This window comes from Pseudonaja textilis, chromosome 2 (genome assembly GCF_049901715.1).
Source record: "Pseudonaja textilis isolate UNSWEBS1 chromosome 2, rPseTex1.2, whole genome shotgun sequence".
Classification (NCBI taxonomy): domain Eukaryota; kingdom Metazoa; phylum Chordata; class Lepidosauria; order Squamata; family Elapidae; genus Pseudonaja; species Pseudonaja textilis.
Window position 1 is genome coordinate 127,194,146 of NC_141991.1, and position 24,543 is coordinate 127,218,688.

The 24,543-nt window shown below is 41.2% G+C and overlaps 1 protein-coding gene across 3 annotated transcripts in view; it reads right to left on the reverse strand.

Moving 5' to 3' along the window:
- The window catches only part of ASIC1 (acid sensing ion channel subunit 1), a 224,358-nt gene that overhangs the window by 38,914 nt on the left and 160,901 nt on the right, over positions 1 to 24,543 (reverse strand). The window lies entirely within an intron of this gene.

The following is a 24,543-nucleotide window of genomic DNA, read 5'->3' on the forward strand; positions in this document are numbered from 1 at the left end:
TTTAACCACATCACACTTTTGTTTCATATGTCCTGTGCTGTGCCTCTAAACCCATTGATTTATAATGCAATGTTTCCCTGTCCACCCGAAAGAGGGTACTTCTCTGCTTGGCACACCTTTGAGTTTAATAGCACTATTAATAGCTTCTTCAGCTCTGACTGGATGGTGGGGAATGGATGGGGAATTCCATTCCTCACTGTCCAGTCACAGCTGAAGAAACTTCTTGGATGAGAAGCAAAACTTCTTCAAAGAAAAACCAGAAAGTTCACTTGCCTCTTGAAAAAAGCATCTTTGAGATAGTTAAGGAGGCATTTGCGCTCTCATTAACTCCAGCCATTGCACTGAAGTGGACCAATAAAGTAAAGTCTTCCTTCATGTTCAGGTTGTTATACAACAGGGGTCTTCAAACTTGACAGCTTTAAGACTTGTGGACTTCAACTCCCAGAATTCCTTCTCCAGTCATGTTAGCTAAGGAATTCTGGGAGTTGAAGTCCACAGGTCTTAAACTTGCCAAGTTTGAAGACCCTCGTTATACAACAATCTGCCAACTTTCATGCCATCATACAGACCAGGGCTGTCAAACTCCTGGCCCACAGGCTGGATGTGTCATGCACTGGCCATACCCACGCCCGATTTAGCGAAGGGGAAAAAAAAGTCCCAATATGTCATGTGATGCCGCCATGACAATGTGAGTTTGATACCCCTGATATAAACTGATTCTTCCTTATCTTTCTTTTCTAATCTCTGTCTGTCCGTCTGTCACTTCTTGGCTACCCAATTTTGAAATCTCTTTGTGCCTGTCATTTTTATTACCTGTTTTATGTCAACATTTTGTAATAGTTTTTACTGTTTGAACTGCTTATTTTCTGTGTGCCTTCCTGCCCACAAAATTTTGTTTTCCTATTGTGGTACATTACCATTACACACTACTGCAGAACTACTAGCCATTAGGGCTAAATTGGACCTAGAGGAATGTGCAAAGGGGAATAATTCCACCAGGAACTAATGAGCCCTTAGATACTCTGTCTCTGTCAGGCTCAAAGGGAGAAGTGATGGAATATTTTTCTTACATGTTTACATTATGTTTAAATTAAGTAATTCCTTTGTATAACAGCTGCTTCTCCATTAGAAACAATACTGACGCTAACATGAAGCATATCAGTGTAAAGGAAGATATATATATCTTATGCTTAAAAAAACAAATCTGTTTTAGCTCTAGATAAAAGAGATATTTATTTAGCTATAAATAAAGATGCATCTGTTCTATCTGTAAATTAAGGAAGTCTTTGTAATAATGCCGTGCCATTGATATAGTTTGGCTGAATTTCTAAACTTCAAAATCATACAGAAAAGGAAAGAAAAAGAAGTGCTATGCAGCCGTCTACCTGGAAGCAACTTGATAACTTTGGGTGAATAATTATCTTTTGACTTTCCACCAATCATCTAGTGTGTTTTATTGGACTTCCAGCTTGGCAAGGACTGTAGGAAAAGGTGTTGTGACAGAACTTATGGTGTGCAAGCCAAGCCATTATGGTTGCTTAGCATGTTTTGCGATTTAGCTCAAGTAACAACTTCAGAAATTACCAATCCATTTCCAGGCCCCATTCAAAATGTTCCCTGTAGTCTACATAGAGCCTACATAACCTAGATTAGGACAGTTTGTTATAAATTCAGTACAATTAAATTCTACTGGTTTTATGACTGGATTCATTTACTGCGATAAACCGGGTATGTTTTACTATGAGTTATGAACCATGGCTAAACTTAATGAGTGGGTACATGTATAACTCAATGTCTGGGATTCTCAATGTGGTAACAGTGGAAATTTTCCTGGTCTCCCGCCAAACCTGCTCTCCATTATATTTTTTAAATGTTAAAATATTATTTTAATTGTAAACAACATTTAAAAGGAAAGAACGTACTACAAAATGGAAACACTTGCTACTAGAGTAATTTTGTTTCCACAAATATCCTAAATCTTTACTAGACCCTCATGATATTTTTAGAAAATAAACATGGGCAGTGACTGCGGCTGAAGTGATTTGCTTCATTCATGTAAATATGTTCAGAATAAGGCAAAGGTAATTTGAAGTTTGACAATGCATCCTCAGAGGTAGAACAGAGCAAGTGACAGGAAGCTGTACTAGCCTGACTTGTAGTAGCAGGGGTGTCAAACTAGTGGCCTGCAAGCCGGATGCGTCACGCACAGGCCACGCCCACCCTAGTTCCGCATAGGGGGGAAAACGTCGCAATATGTCATGTGATGGCGTGACACCCGTGTAGGAAACTAGTTCTTCAGTTACTCCCACTATGGAAAGATAGTCCTGACTAGCTGTTAAAATGACAGTGTCCAGAAAAGGTGTGGTGTGTGTGTGTGTGTGTTGTACCTTTGTGTCAGTCCTGAGGCTGGGAACTGCTCGGATAGGTCCTTGTAGTTTTCTTGACAAATTTTGGAAGTGGCTTGCCCCTTGCCTTTGTCCTAGAGCTGACACAAGACCATTGAAAAATTAGAGTCTCCCTTACATACTAATAAAGAAAGGTTTACCCCAAAAGTTCATACACTAATTTACATGTAATTGGGTACATTTAAAGATGATTACATTGATGTAAATAAAAATAGAAAGTATCTCACACTGGGAAGCCGGATGAGTAATGAGACTGATTAGATTATGGTTCAAGTGCTTTCTGCTGATCAATAGCCTCAACTATCCTCCTTGCACTCTCTTCTTGTAACTCTCTCCCTCTGGATGCTTTAAAGAGCATCAACAAACAGAACACTATCCAGTGATAGCTCTGCAGAGAGGTCATTGTGCTGCATTATGGCTCTGAAAGCTTACAAAGTGATTAAGGAAAATGTGTTTTGGACCATGCTCATGTGTTTAGTTTACAGGCATATACACGAGTCTGAGGGGGAAAAAAGGGGTGGTGGTGGTTTGATTTAAAAGTCACATTAACAACAGGCTTTTTTAATGAGCCGATCAATACAATTGTTCAGATTCATGTGGAAGCTTGGAACAAAAAGATGCTGTAATAAACAGGCAAGAATGCTTCTACAAATCTGCAAACACTCCTTGAGTTGAAGATGTAGAACATTATTCCACTTAGAACAGGTCAAAGGACAAGAGCACTGCTTAATCAAAATTTCTACTTACTGTTTGTAGGTAAACATGCACTCTTCCTTAGCTTAAAAAAACAAAAAAAACCCATACCTTGTGCTGACTTTGTTAGGTGTTGCTGCCACCTACTGATCAGAGATTTTATATTATTTATTTTACCATTTCTGAATAAAGTAAAGAAAACCACAGTAGATAAAGTAAAGAAAACCGCAGGGTATAAGAATGTAGTTGGGGTAACAATTGACCTTTTACATAAACTTTTATCTTTACTTGGGAAAAATTCTTTTCAAGGACGTATCCCCACACACAAGACTTAATTCAGGTGGCAGGATCAGTGTACGAAAAACTGAATGAAGATGTTTATTCTTATTATAATAGAATTATATAGTAAGAATTGAAATAAATTGGGGAAATGAAAGAAGCAGATGAACTTAACTAACTGGCTAGTTTTCTAAAGCAGGGGTCCTCTATGTTTTGCTCACCACGGATGTCCTTAAAATACCTTTTGTGGCCACGGACCAGTCAAGGACCCCCAAGACTTAACTCAAGATTTAAATCAGGGGTGTCCAACCTTGGCAACTTTAAGACTTGTGGACTTCAACTCCCAGAATTCAACTCCCAGCAAAGCTGGCTGAGGAATTCTGGGAGTTGAAGTCCACAAGTCTTAAAGTTGCCAAGATTGGACACCCCTGATTTAAATCATAACATTTCTTCAAGCCTTCCTGGACCACCTGTGACAACATTGCACTCCCCCCCCCACCCGCAAGGATCCAGTCACCCTTGGTTGAGAACCACTGCTCTAAAGAGTTTAATTTGATTTTTCCCATTCTGGATGCTGCCTTTAAAAAAAAAAAAAGCTAAAGGTGCACTTAAATTCAAAGTACCTAATTTGGCAAGATGACATTTTTCATTTTAGACTGAAACAATCCGTATGAACCTTGTTCCGCCTGGCATTCCTTAGAATTACAGCCTCAGTAAATCATAAGAATACCAGGTGGAAGAAAATTGGCTTGTGCTTGTGCAGACACTTGTGCGCATATGTGGATATCAGCTATTTGTGGCATTAAGCAAACAACTAAATTCTTGCTCAGTGAAATTAACATCCTGACTTCTACAGTGCTCAACCAAAAGTTCCTGATTTATTCTAGATTTTACATTTAAAACATCAGGAACATTTTGTGGGCCACTCTAGGCATCAAGATGCTAGATTAAATACACTGCTCAAAAAAAAATAAAGGGAACATTTAAACAACACAATGTAACTCCAAGTCAATCACACTTCTGTGAAATCAAACTGTCCAATTAGGTAGCAACACTGATTGACAATCAATTTCACATGCTGTTGTGCAAATGGAATAGACAACAGGTGGAAAGCATAGGCAGTTAGCAAGACATCCCCAATAAAGGAGTGGTTCTGCAGGTGGTGACCACAGACCACTTCTCAGTTCCTATGCTTTCTGGCTGAGGGTTTGGTCACTTTTGAATGCTGGTGGGGCTTTCACTCTAGTGGTAGCATGAGACGGAGTCTACAACCCACACAAGTGGCTCAGGTAGTGCAGCTCATCCAGGATGGCTGGATGCAAACTGTGGCAAGAAGGTTTGCTGTGTCTGTCAGCATAGTGTCCAGAGCATGGAGGCACTACCAGGAGACAGGCCTGATGTGGAGGAGGCCGTAGGAGGGCAACAACCCAGCATCAGGACCGCTACCTCCACCTTTGTGCAAGGAGGGGCAGGAGGAGCACTGCCAGAGCCCTGCAAAATGACCTCCAGCGGGCCACAAATGTGCATGTGGTTGCTCAAATGGTCAGAAACAGACTCCATGAGGGTGGTATGAGCGCCCAACGTCCACAGGTGGGGGTTGTGCTTACAGCCCAACACCGTGCAGGACGTTTGGCATTTGCTAGAGAACACCAAGATTGGCAAATTCACCACTGGCGCCCTGTGAGCTTCACAGATGAAAGCAGGTTCACACTGAGCACATGTGACAGACATGACAGGGTCTGGAGATGCCGTGGAGAACACGGCATCTGCTGCCTGCAACATCCTCCAGCATGACCAGTTTGGCAGTGGGTCAGTAATGGTGTGGGGTGGCATTTCTTTAGGGGGCCGCACAGCTCTCCATGTGCTCTCCAGAGGTAGCCTGACTGCCATTAGGTACTGAGAAATAGATCCTCAGACCCCTTATGAAACCATATGCTGGTGCGGTTGGCTCTGGGTTCCTCCTAATGCATGACAATGCTAGACCTCATGTGGCTGGAGTGTGTCAGCAGTTCCTGCAAGATGAAGGCATTGATGTTATGGACTGGCCCGCCCGTTCCCCAGACCTGAATCCAATTGAGCTCATCTGGGACATCATGTCTTGCTCCATCCACCAACGCCACGTCCAGGAGTTGGGGGATGCTTTAGTCCAGGTGTGGGAGGAGATCCCTCAGGAGACCATCTGCCACCTCATCAAGAGCATGCCCAGATGTTGTAGGGAGGTCATGCAGGCACATGGAGGCCATACACACTACTGAGCCTCATTTTGACTTGTTTTAAGGACATTATATCATAGTTGGATCAGCCTGTTGTGTTTTTTTCCACTTTAATTTTGAGTGTAACTCCAAATCCAGACCTCCATGGGTTGCTAAATTTGATTTCCATTGATAATTTTTGTGTGATTTTGTTGTCAGTACATTCAACTATGTAATGAACAAAGTGTGTAATAAGAATATTTCATTCATTCAGATCTAGGATGTCTTATTTTTGTGTTCCCTTTATTTTTTTGAGCAGTGTATTATGACTTTTGTTTGTTTGGAGCTGTTTTCTAAACCATCTTTGATCATGTTTTAATAAATGCTTAGTGGCTGACAGTTTATCCTTCATGGGTATATTATTACCTTAAATCCATTGTTCATTTCTTTAGCACTGACTCCAGATTTGGAAGTCCCTTAACAGACAAAGACAGGGGTAGGAAGAGTCTTACAATTATTTTCAATAGGATCTGCCTGTTTTGTTTTGACGTCCAGTTTCTTCATCTTTTGACAACCTTAATGACTACTTTTAATTATCCCACAACTCTTCTGGTTCTCTATCAATGAGATCTTATCAATAAGATTCCAGACTTCAAAGTGATTCTTGAAGTTCCTGAAAAAAGTAGGTAAATGCTCAAGGTCATATTGTGAAAACTGCTTCTTCCTCTTTAGCTTAATTTGGAACCTGCACATGAGCAGCTCAGGATCTTTTTCACACATGCCACCCAACTAGGTTGTTTATGCGTTAACTGAGCTTCTCCACCTTCTTTTAGCTATGATGTAATCAGTTTGATTTCTATGCACACCCTTTAGTGATGTTCTGGAATACAGGGATTGTTTTGGTTGCACGAATACAGCTTTAGTTATAAAAACAAAACCCTGGAGTGGCAGAAATTAGTAAGTTCTTATCCTGCTTCATTTTGGCTTCCTAAACCATGCAATCCAAGTACTGCATATTTTCCTTCCTAATCTTTCCACCTTTGGTGTTCCAGTCTCCAATCAAAAGCAGCACACTTTGCTTGTGTGTTCTATTGCAAATTGAACGCAATCATAAAACTTATCAAACTCCTCTTATTCTGCACCAGTGGTTGGAGCATAAATCTGGATGATCATCATATAAAGAGTTATTTACTAAGTCTACTTGATCACTGATTGCACTGTAGCCAAGTAATCTTCTTGCTACACCCTTCCAAACTATAGAGGCAACATGGTTTTCTTTTCTCTTTCTTTCTAATGTCCTGAATAATAAACAGGGGGACCTTCTGATTGGAAGTGTCTAATCCTGATCCATCTCAATTCACTCATGCCTAAAATGTACATTTGCAGCAGTTTCTTTTCTTCTTTTGCCATGCTGAATATGCTGTCCCAGCCAGTCTATAGGAGTTGGATAGTTACTTAGGAATTGCGAGCTGTCACCTTAAGGGAATGCATCGTGATAAATGTAGTTAAAGGTATCCTGAGCAATGTAGCTCATCTCATGTGGCTACATCTGTAATCCTGATTGGTCACTTAATTGATCCTTGGTGGGTTAAGGGAGTTTTCCTCATTCTTTGTCTGAACTCTCTACCACATGGCATCTTCCTTCTATCGCTACAAGATGGGTTAGGAGATAACCATCTTTCATGTACAAAGCAGACATACAAAGGATTGGTCATTAAAGAAGAACTTCATCATAAATGTGAGTTATGAAGATACCTGATGTACCAATAAATGAACTTTGTTATGGAAGCTTCGTTGAGTTATCTATCTGCATCTGCACAGCTATAAATCTAGCTCTGCACGAGGCAGAACACCGAATTTTCCTATGTTCATGCATTTTGCGTCCACATTCTCACTATAATTTCGTTTTTGTAGCTTTAGGTTTTCTTTTCCTGTTTGGCACCATTAGCAACTAGACGTCTTGAAGACTTTAATCTAGCCACGTCATAAATGCCATTAGTAATCCAAAAGAATCTCACCAAGAAACAGCTGACACGAGGGGCCTGTTATCCAGCACTGTATCATCATCAATCATGTTAATTTCTTATCCATTTGGTTTCCTTGATAAAAATGCAGGAATGGTTTACCAAGGCCTTCTCCTGTGCAGTATGAATTGATGTATTTGCCTGATCACTAAAGGGATCATATGCCTCTAGCATCTTTTTATATTGTGGCTATCCGTTATAGAGGCCTGCTTGCTTTAGCTGGGCAGGATGACTTCATGCCTTGGGTCACTCTGATGGTAATAGCAATAGCACTTAGACTTATACACCATTCCCACCACTGGTGGGATTCTACCAGTTCGCACCTATTCGCCAGAACCGGTTGTTAACATTCTAAGTAGTTCGGAGAACTGGTTGTTAGAAGAAATTACTGGCCTAATCCTGTAAGGAAGGCAGGAAGGAAACATTCTGGTGTTGCTTACAGAAACTGCCTCTCCGTTAACCCTTATTACATTCTTGGCAGGACTAGACTTCCTGTCTCAGGAACGTCTCTGGAGTTTTTTTCCCCTCCTTTGCTGGTTCTTTGCTTGTGTGGAGTGACCATTCAAAGTTACAATGGCACTGAAAAAAGTGACTTATGACCATTTCTCACACTTACAACTGTTGCAGCATCCCCACAGTCTTGAGAGGCCAGGTGAGGAGATACGTGCCTCATTGTGAGTGATGTTGAGTTGGCCACGCCCAGCCAATAACATGACCACCAAGCCATGCCCACCAACTAAGCCACACCCACAGAACCAGTTGTTAAAAAATTTGAATCCCTGATCACTCCATACTGTTTTGCAGCACTCTCTGGGCAATTTACAATGTAAACAAATGGCCCCAATAATCTGGGCCTTCATTTTAAAGGCGGAAGGTTGAGCCAACCTTGAGCCCTGTCAGGATCAAACTCCAGACTGTGGGCAGAGTTTGCCTGCAATACTGCATTCTAATCACTGTGTCACCAGGGTTCCCTCCTCTCCCTCTCTCTCCCTCCTCTTGTCATACATTCTGGCATTCTTCATTCATCTCCCCAAGCAGCAGTTTTCCCACACACATAATCACACAATGCAGCAAGATTGGGGAGGGTATGTGTGTATACACAAATACCAAAAGCTATTTAATTCAGCATATAACTATGTTTGGGCTGAGTAAATAGATGTCCAGTTGTGTGATTTGATGAATACTTCAGTGTATGCACTCAAGAACTCTTGTACCCTGCAAGAAATTAAGAACAACCCCTCACCCCTGTGGAGCTGAGAGATTTCTGAAGAATTTTTGGTAAAGTAAATTTGCAGGACAATGGAAAATCCGATTTAAAAAATGAGAATGGAGATGGTGGGGCAACAAGCCTTTACCGAAGGGGAAAAAAAAGTGTCATATGTGTTCATCTAGAAGCATTGTGCAGCCACAAGCTGAGGCCTTATGCTGCATTCCAACCAAAATTGTAAGCTAATAGGCAACAACTTAAGGAATTGTTTTAATGCTCACTAGCAGAAAACCAATTTACCAAAGTCCATTTTTGGTTTTGCTTTATTTACTGAATGAAGACTTAATCTGACTTATGACCACAACTGGGACCAGGGTTTCTGTTGTTATGCAAGGCTTTTTAAAAGTGAGTCATGCCTGATTTTAGACCTTCTTGCCAGTTGTTGAGCAAATCACTGCAAGTTTTAAGCTATTCATGTGATCATTAAACAAATCCTCCCTCCCCACTGACTTTCCGTGTTGGATTTTGATCATGTTTCCATGGGAATACTGTGATGCTTGTAGGTGTGAAGACCAGTTGCAAGTAACATTTCTCAGGGTGTTGTAACTTTGAATGGGGTTGCTAAACAAGTGGTTGTAAGCTGACGACTACCTACATAATCGCACAGATTATAGAAGCACACTCTTGGGCAGTACCATCTACGTTGCTCAAGCATGGTAGGAAATGTGCCCCTGCTTGAGCCACTGAATGTCTTATCTTGCTCAATGTAGGAAAAGTCAACCGTGGGCTCTCCGCATTTGTGGGATCCTGCTATCAGAATAGATCCCAGAAGATCTTATTAGGGTATGGCTGGGGGAAGGAGGAAGGCATTTCCCCTTTTGATATTTCTTGAAAGAGTGGGAACCATTGGGATTAGAAAATATCAACTATACTGAATTTTCAAACACCCAATTTAAATTCTAAGGCTTATCTATATTGTATTGGGAGTGTAATGCATTTACTATATTATATATCATGTATCATCTGCTAATAGCACATTTAGAAAGAGTGTTGCCAAAAGCTATCGAGACTTGTCCAGGCAGATGCCAGGATTCAAAATTGTCTCACAAACATTAAAAAAAGTAGTGACATAACAAACAAGGATAACCTTGTTATAACCATTGTAGCATCTGGAAACCTCCTAAGGCTTGAGGCCAGCTCATCTAATTTCCTAGTTCCCTAGAACTGTTCAGTGATTGGCTTTATTTGGACATGAAAGCCAACTGCAGCTTCTCTGTAGATTATTGTACTCAGAAAATATGTGCTATAAACCCACACACCCAAATCTTCTCAGTTTACAAGTATAGTATGCTTTTCCATATTCCACTACAGGGTCTGATGGTGGCAAGGGCTGAATCTCAGGATCCAAGGGCACAGAACTTTATCCCTGCAGAAACAGAGTGATAATAGAAATTGATTCCACATATGATACATTAACTTTCTTTTTGCTGACGTGTTAGGTGGACTGATTTAGCACGGAGCAAGTTCAGTTAATTTCCAACTCCAGGAGAAGTGATTGTTGTCACCTGTGATTTAGGCTGCCTGCCAACCTGGCTTATTTTTCACACCATCACACAATCTGCTAGAACAGGGAGAGGTAAAGAGATGAATAGAGAAGTGGAGAATATGGCCAATTGAAGGGATTGCCTCGTGTTCTGATAGGATAAGTTTGGATTTCTCTCTTAGCATTCAGTCTTTTTATTTGTATACATGTATGAAAGAGCATTAATGGAGAAGACAAAGGCAAATTTGACCAATCAAGCATATAATGTAATGTGTGTGTGTGTAAATATGTGCCTGCAAAAATATTATTTGCAGTTTACCTTTGCCCTTCCATCCACTGGTAGTTGCTGCATTTGTAAGGTCATTCTTTACAGCTTTTAACTGCTGAAATATTAACAACACTCCCTATCAGGAGAACAGCAATTATGGGCTTCTTACCAACAAATTATTTAACTAGGTTACTTCGTTGATGATAGCAACTCTTAAATATTTGAACAATGTTCTAAGTTCACCATCTAATCTCTGGAGCAAATGCAATAAAATAACTAGAGTTCAGGAGAGCAATAAACACAAGATGGCCTATTTCGGCCAGCAGAGGGCATTAAGACAATACCGAAGAAGCACTAGACAAAAATTCAAGAAGCATGAGATAAAAATTCAGGAAAAACTAAGAAAAGGGATGAGTATTGTGGAAAACGTATTAGTATTAAATCTGGATGGAACAGATTTATAGCTAAATACAAAAGTGAAATAGATCTGGCATATACTGATACCTATTTTCTAGTCACACTCCAAAGGAAAACAGCACACCAAGATGTAGGTTTTTGTCTCTTAATGTTTTTGTCAGGATTTTTTGTCAGGATTCCGGCAGTTGCCCTAATTAAATCGGCAGAAATTCCGGTAGCTTAGTTATAATCTTTGCAAGATAGGAGTGGAATTCACTTTTGGTTCCAAACTGCTGCACTGCTCTTTCAAATTTCTTTCTCCCCTGTCTGTCCATGGCAACTCTAAAACAGGCAAAGACATGTTTTATGAATTGACAGTTTTTTTGAGACACCAGCCCAGCTATTTCAAAAGACTTTACAGTAAAAACGGTGTGGTTCTTGTCTATGTAATTGAAAAGAAAAGCCAAATAGGCATATCAGTCTAAGGCAGGGAAAAAAGAAAGGAAGAAAATAAGTAAAGAGTTCTGAGGGACAAAAGGACATAGACTCTCTGGATCAGTGCAATTGAGTACAAATTGAAGCTGGACAGAGTGAAACAGCTGATGTTGGCGCAGAAAGAAAAAAGAGGGGTTTTTTGGTGGCATTATCATCAAGGAAGTCTGCAGTCACCATCTGCAGGAAATCGTGAACATAAAGTCAGGCTTGGTGGAATAAACAAAGAAGAAGAACATAAAGAAAAGTTTGGAAATTGTCATTCTTCTTCACCTATATAAACAGATAATGGTCAGCGATGACACAGATTGGGGTGTGTATAGATATAGATGGTATAGATATAGATATAGGATTAGGGATAGAGGTAGTAATATTACAAAGGGAGGAAATTGTTCCTGGAGAACCTCAGCCAGCATCTGCAAATATCCTCATGATTCTTTCAAAGGCTCATTCCGCACGTTTCTTTGCTGCAAAACGATGAGTGTGTGAAAACAGTAAGGCTCACTTGTAGCTACAGGGCATTAGGCCTGTTCTGCTGCCCACTTTGTCTCTTTCAAGGTGTAACCAAAATAATCAATTCCTGTATAATTCTGAATTCTGCCAGAGTCTTCTGAATGGGAGCCAGAAAAACCCTATGAAAAAGTAAAAAAGTCTTATAAGCAGAGGTGGGATTCTACTGGTTCAGACTGGTTTGGGTGAACCCCTAGCTCTGAAGATCAGCTGGTAGCAAACGGGTTCACTTGGCCGTCCCTGCACTGTGCTTATCTATAACCTCTCAGCTGATTCGCGTGGCAGAGCGGATTGCTGCTCCTCAGCTGTGTTACTCCCCAGTAGTAACAAAGCAGGTAAGTTTTTTTCAGAAAGCAGTCGAATCACCGAACCGGTTGTTACACCGGCAGCATCCCACCACTGTTTATAAGGGTAATTCTACTCCCTGTCAACATTGCCTAAAATGGAATTTTCTCGCAAACGTTCTTTCTGGAAAAGGAGCCACTGATGATACTTTTGAAAAGAGCGTGCAATTAAGAGAAGCAAAGGAAGTGTAGTGCAGTATGGTTTAACTGACAATACTCTTGTTTTTGGCAGAACAAAATGTGGCCTTCTAATTGGAGGCTGTTCCCTTTTACTTTAATGTTGTGTAATGAATACAACAGTTACAACTACATTCATATGTGTCATCTTGAATCTGTCATGGAGCATCAAATGGCCGGATACAAACACACCATATATTTTGGCATAGAAAGAATGAGCTGAAAGTCTGTAGGCATTGTTTTCCCCTGAGAGACTACAGGCTCTGAATCTGTTATATCCATGCCATGGGAAAGAGTCCTAAAATCAAGATGTATTCTGGAAATGGACAGAAAGTGAACAGTGTTTTCGGTGTAGCCCTACAAGAGGAGGAATTCTTCAAGAAATCTCTTTCCTCTCTGTCTTCAACAATTTGGCACAAGCTCTAGCAATGACACCGCTTGTTCTCTTGTAAATAATTACAGGGGGGCACTAAATTTTTCTCTAAAATTGAGGAAGAATTGAAATCGACACAAATGATAATGAGCTACTTAGAAGAAACCAATAGCTGAACCGTTATTGGCCAAATCTTCTCAGAGAAGCTAAGGCTATTGTTGAAGGTCTAGCTAGATCACTGAATTCAAGAAAACGTGCAGAAGAATCCAAAGAGGAAAAGCACTATTTCTTTGAAAGCAAGTTCAAAGCAAAGGTCTCATCATAACCATAAATGTGCTTCTCTCAAGTCTGTGAAATCCTTTGGAACCATGGAGAAACTCTCAATCTTGATCCGCAAGCAAAGTTTCTGTCCACCACATCCAAACAAGGTGGAATCACAAGAACCTGGTTTGTTTCATAAAACTAGGAATGACTAAAATCTGTGCACCTCTCTGGAAGCCATTGGCAGTGCATTTTAGCTTCTTAATCCCAAGAATGCCAAGAGCCTCAAGCACTGTATATTCCCTTCTGTATAGAGTTGCCCAAGAATGCTGATTGTTGGCCAATTAGTACTCCATCTGAGGAACACAAAGAAACTGAACATGTCAGCTTAAGCTTATGAGGAACTGCTTGTGGTCAGTGTCTGAGGAGAATACTGTATGATGAATTCTTTGATCCTCCTGTCATTGAACAAGTTTTCAAAACAAATACATTATAATAATGACATGGATGGTTTTAGTGCCTAGCAAGCAAAAAAATAAATACTTTGCATATAGCCAGTAGAGTGGCGGTTGGTTATAAGTACTGTGATCTGTTATTTTTAGATTTTTATCCTGCTTTATTTTAAAAAAGCAACTCAAGGTGGTTTACATACCAATACGCCTTCCTCTAATTTACCCACAACCACAACCTTGTGAGGTGGATTGGGCTGGGACACAATGACTGGCTCAAAGTCACCCAGCTGGTTTTTGGCTGGGTGACTAAGGTGGAGACTAGGATTTGCAGTCTTTTCGTTTCTCGGCCAACAGTTTAGCTACTACAAGATCTTAACCAGTAACCAAACTGATTTTAAGGCAGACATTTCAGGGACGGATCAGATGAACACACCATTGTACCTGCATGGGTGCAGATTAATTTTGATTTTTTGACAGGATACGTGTGTAATAACAGAATAACAGAGTTACACGGGACTTTGGAAGTCTTCTAATCCAACCCGCTGGTCAGGCAGGAAACCCTATACCATTTCAGACAAATGGCTGCCCAGTCTCTTCTTAAAAACCTCCAGTGACGGAGCACCCACAACTTCTGAAGGCAAGATGTTCCACTGGTTCATTTTTTTCATTGTCAGGAAATTTCTCCTTAGTTCTATATTGATTCTCTCCTTGATGAATTTCCATCCATTGCTTCTTGTCCTGCCTTCAGGTGCTTTGGAGGCCACTTCTGCTTGTACATAAAGTACAAAGGCATTTAACAAAGTATATCACAACCTACTTCTTGGAAAGTTAGAAAAAAGTGAGATAGACAGCATCACCCCCAGATGGATTTGTAACTGGGTGACAAACCACACTCAACATGTAGCCCTCAATGGAACTACATCGACATGGAGGGAAGTAAGCAGTGGGATTCCCCAAGGTTCTGTCTGAGGCCCAGGACTCTTCAACATTTCCAGAAATGATTTAGATGAGAGGATAGAAGGGTAACTCATCAAATTTGCAGGTGACCCCAAACTGCCAGGAATATCCAACTCCCCCAGGCTCAAGACCCTGGGAAGGAACTTAACTAGACTAGAACACTGGCCCTATCTAACAAAATGAAATTCAATGATGAGAAAAATAAGGTTTTACACTTAGGCAAGAAAAAAACGAATGTATAGATACAGAATAGGTGGTATCTGGCACCACAACAGTAACTGTGAGAAGGATCTGAGAATCCTAGTGGATAACCACTTAAATATGAGCCAATAGTATGCTGTCACTGTCAAAAAAAAAGCCAATGCAGTTCTAGGTTGCATTAACAGAGGGATAGAATCAAGATCATGTGAAGTGCTTTTTAATGCCTTGGTAAGACCCTACTTGAAATACTGCCTCCGGTTTTGGTCACCATGAGAAGGTGATGATATGATAGCAGTATATACCATGATATGATATCATACCATGATATGATAGCAGTATTCCAATATTTGAGGGACTGCCACAAGAAAGACGGTGGTGGGGTTGTCAGCCTCTTCTTCAATCCATCTAAAGGCAGAACAAGAAGCAACATGGATGGAAACTAAGCAAGGAGAAAACCGATCTAGAACTAATGAGAAATTTCCTGACAATGAGAAAAATGAACCAGTGGAACATCTTGCCTCCAGAAGTTGTGGGTTTAAAGAAAAGATTGGGCAGCCATTTGTCTGAAATGATTTCCTGCTTGAGCAGGGGGTTGGACTAGAAGACCTCCTAGGTCCCTTCCAGCTCTATTATTCTGTTAACTGAGGAATATGGAGCTATTATGTACTGTTTACTCTGGACCAGAGAATTAATAAATTGACATTTATTGCATTCTGGAACTCCTTCCCACTAGCAATTGAGGAGTTCAGGTCCCCTGTAAAGGCAAATGCTGTGGGCTGAACAGAGGACTTGCACCGGGAAAAAAGGGTAGCAGACGTAGCTGGGCTGAGGACCATCTGAGGTCATCTACCACCTGCTACAGGACAAACATATACGAGTTGCATAGAACAGTTGGTGAAGTCCTGGATGTCAATCTCCTAGGTCTACGGGGAGCCCTGATTATAAATAAATGCAAAAGTGGAAGAACAATTTCGATGCAAACTCTACCTTCAGTGTGGGATAAACGGTCTTTGTGATAATGTGAAGTGTGAAGTAAATTTGTGAGCTTAGGGACCTATCTATCGGTTCATATTTTAATGTACTTTTAATTGCCTTGGCTTCTTATCAAGAATCCTGAGGGATGTAAGAATACTGTTGCATTTGTTTCTCAGAAAATGACACTCTATTAGAAAAAAACAAATAAGAATGATTAAAAGTGGGATGTGGGTGAATATATTTTGCACACTTGCAGGCCTGGGTGTGCAAAAGTCCCTTTTCTTGTAAGGCTGTATTTCATTACTTCCTGTAATTTTGATAGTTTACCATACTACAACTAATTTACATTATAGCATCCACCATTACTATGTATTGTATAAATACAAAATCTGAATACCTTTCCCCCCCTTACAATAAATAGCAGGTATTCAAAGGCTTTGTGGGGATCACCATTATTGCATGCTTGTGCAGCCTGAATGTTTAGAAAGAAAATCCTAACATCTGGAAAGATGGCCAAATCTTGCAAACTTTTATCAGTGTTGCATTCTTGAACTTACATATTTTTGTAAGAAAACACTGCAATCCTAGTATTGTGGCTTTTCATAACATTTTGTAATTGGTTTCAGACCTGGGGTTAATGTACTACTTTATTTTGGGAGGCCCTGTTTTGTTTGATTTGTATTATTTTTAAGATTATTTTATTCCAGGGTGCCTTTGCAGTTTTGTTTTATGGATTATTTGGTTCTGTATGCCACCAAGAGTTCATTAGAGTTGGATAACTATAAAAAATTCAAATAAATAAGTAAATGAATATAACTGGCTCAAGAGAACACAAAAATCTCAGCAGATTTGGGCATTATATATTTTTACTTAATTAAAAATTCCTTTTGGATCTGTGAGTGGTCTCTGGAAATAGCACATCTGTCTTAGTACGTACAAGGGTTGTACTGTCAATCCTGATTTACAATGCAAGGCTAATAGGAAGACAGCATGGATTCATTTTTATAAATTCACAAAAGAAGAGATTTTAGGTAGGTAGAGCAAAATCCTTCCCCTTCCCCTTGGTTGTTCTATTTAGGTACTTCTCAGACAAGCTCTAGTCCTGTAGGACAAAAAAATAGGAAAAAGTCTATAATGAAACAAAAGGCCAGGAAAGGATTCAGAATATAGAAGGGATGGAAGGGACCTTGGAGGTCTTCTAGTCCAACCCGTCTGAATTATGTGTCCTTTCATTGTTAAAACATTTCTCATCTAACGATGTTGCTAAATCTGAAGGAACCACAGCATGAAGTTCTTCTGATCTCTCCTCCAGTTTCTCTCTCCCACAAGACAGATCTGCCAAACCAGGCTGCTCCTGGCCATTTTCCGAAAGCCCTGTGCTCTCTACTACAGGTAGTCATCAACTTATGACTACTATTGAACCCCAAATTTCAGTTGTTAAGTGAGAAATTTGTTAGGTGGGCTTTGCCACAGTTTTTAAGTGACACCCTGAAGTTGTTAAGTTAGTAACACAATTGTTAAATCAATCTGGCTTCCCCATTGGCTTTGCTTGTCAGAAGGTGGCACCTATTATAAATATGGACCAGTTGCCAAGCAGTTGAATTTTGATCATGTAGCCATGGGGATGCTGCAATGGTCGTAAGTGTGAAGAACGGCCATAAGTTATCTTTCTTTCAATGCCATTGTAACTTTGAACGGTCCCTAAATGAACTATTGTAAACCGTTGGCCTACCTGTACTCTCTAGCCCACCTGGACACCTTCTCTGTCTTTTCCTGCTAGGACAGAAAGTCATGTTTTCCAAGTTGTGACAGCCTGTGTGTCCTTTCACTGGGGGTAAACCTCCACCAACTGGGACAAAAACATCCTCTCACTCTGGTTGCTGGTCACTGTCCTCCATATTTGTCTTATCCTGGGTGGCTGGGACAATGAAATGCTGCACTTCTTTTTTAAACTGGGTCAGTACTCCCTTCCCCCCGCTTTTTTTTATTACATAGATGAAATGGATACAGAGTTCTGCCAGTTTCTCTTTATAGCCTAAGACGGGGATGTCAAATTCCATTTCACTGAGGGCTGCATCAGGGTTGTGTTTGATCTCGGTGGGCGGGGACGGGACTGGGGGTGACGTGGCCAGCTTGATGGCACTCACACCAGGGGCTCCTGTGGTGGCCTGAGCGCTCTGCCAGTGGAAATGGGCTCCCGAGCTCCATTTTCAGCTGCGATGTAGAGGTGGGATTCAGCAGGTTCTGACCAGTTCTGGAGAACCGGCAGCAGAAATTTTGAATAGTTCAGAGAACCAGCAAATGCCACCTCTGACTGGCCCCACCCCCATCTATTCTTTGCTTCCCGAGTCCCAGCTGATTGGCTGGATCTTCTTTTGTTGCCCTGCACAGGAGAACGGAGCTGGAAAGCAGGTTAGTGGGGTGGGGAGGGAATGGGGATTTTGCAGTAACCTTCCCCCAGGAGTGGGCCCACCCACCAAGCCACGCCCACAGAACCGGTAGTAAAATTTTTTGAAGCCCAGCGCTGCTGCGATGGCATCCTGGAATCATCTGCCAGTGAAAATGGAGCTTGGGAGAGCTGTGTGTGGCCCTTGTGAGCTGTTTTCAGCCGCAATGGCCTCCTGCAGCCCTCTGCCAGTGAAAACAGAGCTTGTGGGGGGAGCTGCATGCGGCCTCCCTGAGCTTTGTTTTCACTGACAGAAGGCTGCAAGAGGCCACCATGGCCAAAAATGAAGCCAACCTCTGTTTTCGCTGGCGGTGGCATTGCGGGCTGTTCCTTCATTGTGTCCAGGGCAGCCCCAAGGGCCAGATTTAGGCATCCTGTGGGCCTTGAGTTTGACACCCCTGGTGTAGTGAATCCTGCATTATGCAGGGGGGTTGGACTCTAAGACCTCTCTAGATAGTTCAAACACAATAATTCTATGAAGCACAAATCAGCAAAGAGCATAGGATATCAGTTCATGGCCTAAGTGCCATTGGATTCGTAATCAAACTTTTAGGAATCTGAGTTCATTTTGCCCATGAAAAATATTAAGGTATTTCTTAGAAGACATGTTTGGTCTTTATAGAGGGTGACTATACCCAGTATAGATTAGCAAGGCATCTTTTGAAGGCTTATGGAACGACAAAGGTATTCAAGCGCCTTGAAACAATTCTTAAGTTGAGTGATTTTTGACACAGCTACATTAAATAAGAGAACTGGAATTCTCCCAGTGCCTTTCCTTTATATTTGTAGTGTTTCAATGATATCTAATATGGGGCTGATGACAATAAAGAAGTTATTGGTATAACAACAATCCAATCTTCTTCAATGTGATGTGCATGAGAAATCTATGGGGGTCCCTCAAAGGGAATAACCGCAGGAATGAACGACTTCAGATATTTCCCTCCCCACAATCTGCTTGAACAATGGTTCTGGTGGGAAATTACTGCCGGAGGAGACAAAATCCCTTTATGGAACTTTTCATTAAAAAACTGGACTATTGGCATCTGTGTTCAACAACAAAGCACTGTTTTTATAATGTATGATTTAAAGGTAGCCTTCTCTAAAGAGAAAGCTACTGCTCAATCTTCTGTAGAGAATTGTGTTTCGCATGCATTTTATTTTATTATTATTATTATAATAATAATAATAATAATAATAATAATAATAATAATAATATTTTCCTCTTTTCTCTGAGGACCTCACAGGTGGACAGCTTGAAGCCTGTGAGCCCTAATTGGCCCTTGTCTGTTGTTCTTTGAATCTCTGCAAGGCCCGCTCACAATCCCTACCTTTGCAGTTGATGAACCTGCAGCTGAGCTCTTGGAAACAGATGGCAATAAAACAGCAACTATCTGGAGTAGGGGAGCTGGGAGGGAGGGAAGGAGGGAGGGAAGGAGAGGGATGAACTGTTCCTCCATTAATTGGCAAGCTATGCATGCATTCGAGTACCGCCTTGAGAATCAAAATGGTTTGGGAAGTCATGGTTTTCATTTCCCTTTTATCCTCAAATGGTGAGGATATTCTGTGGGGATAGGAGCCCATTCTGTAAGACAGGTTACACACAGAGAGAATGATCTATGTTAGATGTACATATCCTCACACTGTACAGATATGTCTTTGCATTCTGCATAGTCTTCTTTGGTCATTGTAATTCAACAATTTTGGGCTGAGCTGTTCCATATACAGTAGGTGCATGCTACATTTGGAGGTATCCCAAGCCAAATTAGATCTGAAAGAATCTAGATAGGTTTCCCCCAAGTAGCCTAAATCTGAACCTGCCTAATTTTTTAATGGAGATTCTCAGTCATCCCAGTCATGGTTGTCCCAAAGGTGCTTTTTCAAGAGGCAACTGGACTTTCTGGTTTTTCTTTGAAAACATTTCGCTTCTCAAGTTCTCATCCAAGGAGCTTCTTCAGCTCTCAGAAAGATGAGAAGTGAAACGTCTTCAAAGAAACACTAGAAAGTCTAGTTGCCTCTTGAAAAAGCACCTTTGGGACTGCCTAAAGTTTTGTTAATGTTTCTGCAATTCAAAGCGACACAAAGACACTACATGTCAGCACAACTGAATCTGACTGGGCCTACAGAGGAGAAATAAAGCATTTGCTAATGTTATGGCTGGTTTGGTGAACCGCCAAATCCTACCCCTGACTGGCCCCTCCCACCCTGCTCCTCCCAGGAGTCTTCACACAGCCTGTTTTGGATGTGAGGTAAGTGCAGGGCCCACAAAGAGGTTTGGGGAGTGGGAAAAGTGGGCCTCCCGGAAGTTCTGGAAGTCCAGAAATGGACCCATTTCCGGCCTCTGGAGGGCCTTCAGAGCCCAGAGAAGGCTGTTTTCACCCTCCCAGAGGTTCAAGGAAAGCTAACTAGGCCACGCCCACTTGGCCACGCTCACCTAGCAACCGGGCAGAGAACCCATTGCTGAGATTTTTGAAGCCCACCCCTGGGCATAGAAATTTAAATTTCTTAAATTCTTAAATTTGGGAGATGTACAGATAATCCTCATCCTGTGACCAAAACTAAGCCCACAACCAGGGGAAGGGGGAGCTATGATGGTTGCAAAGGGAATCATCACATGACCAGACCCAATTTTATGACCTTTTTTGCAGCAATCATTAAGTGAATGGCACAGTTGTAAAGCAAACGCCGTTGTAAAATGAATGCAGAAGCCATTGAGTGAACACCGTGGTGGTTAAGTAAAGCCATTGTTCACTATGGGGCGGTTTTGTCAGAAACCAGAAGTAAACAAAAATATTGCATTTGTGATCAAGTGGCTGCTGGGCGTTGCAAACTGCTGTAAACGTGGTCCGCCTGCCTGCTGAGCCCATAAGGCAGTCATGTGCACATGGCGAGAGGGTGGATATTGGAATCTGGATCATAAGTAGCTTTTTTAGGGCTTGTCATAATTTTAAATAGTCACTAAACAACCAGTCATAGGTCAAAAATCACCTTTATTTTGCCACAGATTGATCATACCTGCTCTATTATACTCTTACTACCTTTGAGAGGAAATCATAATAACTTGTCCAAAAAAATTAATGCCTCTTGTAATCCCACACTGGAGGGAAAATGGCAGTCACAGTCTGGCTCACTTCCTCACAAGTCACTGAGCTGATGAAGACCCATTGCACAGAAATGTAATACAACAGGGGTGATAAGGAGCAGGGCAGGAACCTGGAAATTTCCAAGGTTAACTTCAGACCAATAATCAAGTAAACAATAGCAATAGCATTTAGATTTATAGACCACTTCATAGCGCTTTATAGCCTTCTTTAAGCAGGCATATTTTCCTCAACAATCTGGTTCCTCATTTTACCACCACCACCCCCTTGGAAGGATGGAAGGACAAATTTGAGCCTGATGAGATTCGAACTGCTGGCAATTGGCAGTCAGCAGAAGTAGCAATAGCAATTAGACTTATATAGCACTTTGCACCCCTCTCTAAGCAGTTTACAGAGTCATCATGTCTTCCCCAACAATCTGGGTCCTCATTTTACCAACCTTGGAAGGGTGGAAGGCTGAGTCAACCTTGAGCCTGGTGAGATTTGAACTGCCAAACTGCAGGTAGCCAGCAGTCAGCAGAAGTAGCGTATATTACTGCACTCTAACCACTGCACCTCATGATATTCCAAACAAGGAATGGCCAAAAAAAGCTATCAGTCAACAGTCCTACCAAAGAATCTCTAAGACTGCCCCCACCCACACAGATAGGCAAGACACCAGAATATAAACGGTCAGCAAACAGCACTCCTTACTAGCACTGATGACGGTACATAGTTAGGGTAATGAAATGTCTGCAAGAAAACAAGCAGGCTCAGAGAGCACCAAGGACCCCTCATTTCAATCCTGAGCTACAAACATTATCCTTTATTGATACTTCTCTAGTTTCCTAATGGGTGAATAAGAGAAGTCAACGTTGATGTCCTTGCTCAGGACTTCTGTGATACCTATCAACAAGCTCAAATGTCTACCAGTGATTCCCAAAGGAGCCCTAATTGTCTCTTCCATTCGAAGTCTTTTTTAGAAGCCTGTTAGGACTTCCTAACAGGAATTCTCTCCCGCTCCCCTTTCTATTTCTATAATAACAGATAGCGTTTTACTGTATCCTTTTCTCGGCCCTGTGCTTTGCTGCTTTTGGATGTCTATGCACTGAATATTTGTCAGACGGTGCCAGAAGCAAGGAAATGTCATGGAATATATGGGACGAAAGGACTTTTTTTTTTTTTCAGATGCTTTGGACATGTCTCAGATGGAGAGTCATGTTGGCTGGAGCTTATAGGATCCTCATCGGAGTGCAGCTGGATGGCACAATTGCACCTCTGGACTATTTCATTCTTCTCTTTGCTTTGCCAAAGGATTTATTTTCAAACACACACTCCTGAAAAGTGTTCAAGAGCTACCATAAATGAGAATATTTCTGTGTATGCAGATAAAAGATGTTTTCGTCTTAGTGAATAGCTCGCATCAGTATCTGTGCATTCAAGCATTTAGAACTGGAACCTGAGACCAGAAAGGTACCGGATCCCATGGTAGTTTAAAAGAAAAAGAAAAAATTGTGATGACTTAAATGGCTTGACATTCCTAGTGATGGAAGATACGGTGTTAAAAATTCCAACTGTTCAGCTGAGTAGATAAATTTTTCTGCGGGTGAGATCAGAGATAAAGCTTGATCAATTTTCTCCGAGCCAATGGCTCAGGGTCAAAGAAGGAAGGGAACTTAATTGCAACTCTATCCTTGTGATATAAACAGCAGCTGCTGGGGGCAGGGTGAGTTTTAATATTGACAAGTGGCTAAGTGCATTTCAAGTGGGATGCTATTGGTGCTCGCTGAGGGAAAGCCAAAGAAAGCAGCGAAGAGCCATTGACATCAGAAAGAGAAGTTAAACCTCTCACATTTATGGCCCATAATCTCAGTGCAATTCAGATTTGCCTGATCTGATCGATAATGCTAAAACACACACCCATGAATTGTATCCATTTAAGAGAACCTTGTGCTTGCTTCTAAAGTGAACTGTTTTTCCCCCTGCACAAGGGCACGTGCCCGCACATGTTAGAACAATCCTACTCTTTCTCAGGATTCAGAGTTGCACAAATGAATGAATTCCATAAAACAGCTGCACTTTTTCTTCAGGCACCTCTGCAAACCTGAAAAAAAAAAAAACTTGGATTGCTTTAAGGCAGGGATCACCAACGTTGGTGATTTTATAGCTTGTGGACTTCAACTCCCAGAATTCCTCAGCCAGCAATTCTGGGAGTGGAAGTCCACAAGTCGTAAAGTCACCAAAGTTGGAGACCCCTGCTTTGAACACCAGAGACAGGTAAAACTCACACAAAAAAGCAGGATCTGGCATGGCATAGTAGGAGAAACGAGCCTTCGTCCCAGGATTGGGATTAGGGCTTTTCACACGTGCCTTGCATGGCCTAGAAGTAGGGTTACCAGCTATTCCTTTGAGCAGGGCTCCTGTGTATTAAAATGCAGAAATGCTTTGAAATACATAGATCGAGCTGCCACCTCTCCCCTCTTCTTCTTTTAAACCCGAGCACTTCTTTGCAAACCTCAAGAGAAATAACTTGACCTGTCAGCCAATTTACAGTATTTATTTTTTTAGGCTGTTAACTCTTTTCCATTTAACTGATTATCATACATATTACATTTTATTCCAGCACAGATGATGGTACGGTGCTTTTCAATCAAGACCGTTGCTCCTCTGAACAATTCAACACAAAACAATTTATTGCTGGGGAAATCCTCTCCCACGCATTGCTTAAATTGGAAAATCTGGAAAGGCATACGAGTCTTTCACACAAACATAAGGGGAGGGCTGGAGTCATGTTTGATAAGTGGACAGAACCAGGAAATATGCCTTTTATTTTTTGTTTAACAATTATGAACAACCAATACAATGATAGATGATGCAAGTCAATGTGCTGGCTGATACTTTTAGGATCAGATTGCATCAGGACAGTCTGTGGAAAACTAGCCTGCCAAGCCAGAGGTGGATCTTTAAAATTATCCATAGAATGTAAATATTGAGACATTGAATAGTTAAGAAATGGACATTTCCCGCATATAAGTAAAGAGAAAGAATAAAAAAAAACAGGAAAGAAAGGTTTTTAGTGCTGATATCTGATGTTGATATTTCTACCAAGCAATGCTTTAATTTTAAGCATGAAAAAAGTCACTCAGCAGATTGTGTAGATATCATGTAAAGGCAACTCTCATCTTCCATAATTGTTTATCAATCGTTGTAATACTAATTATAGTCACAGTATCATGTAATAAGCCATTCTAGGTGAACTGAGGCACCCAAA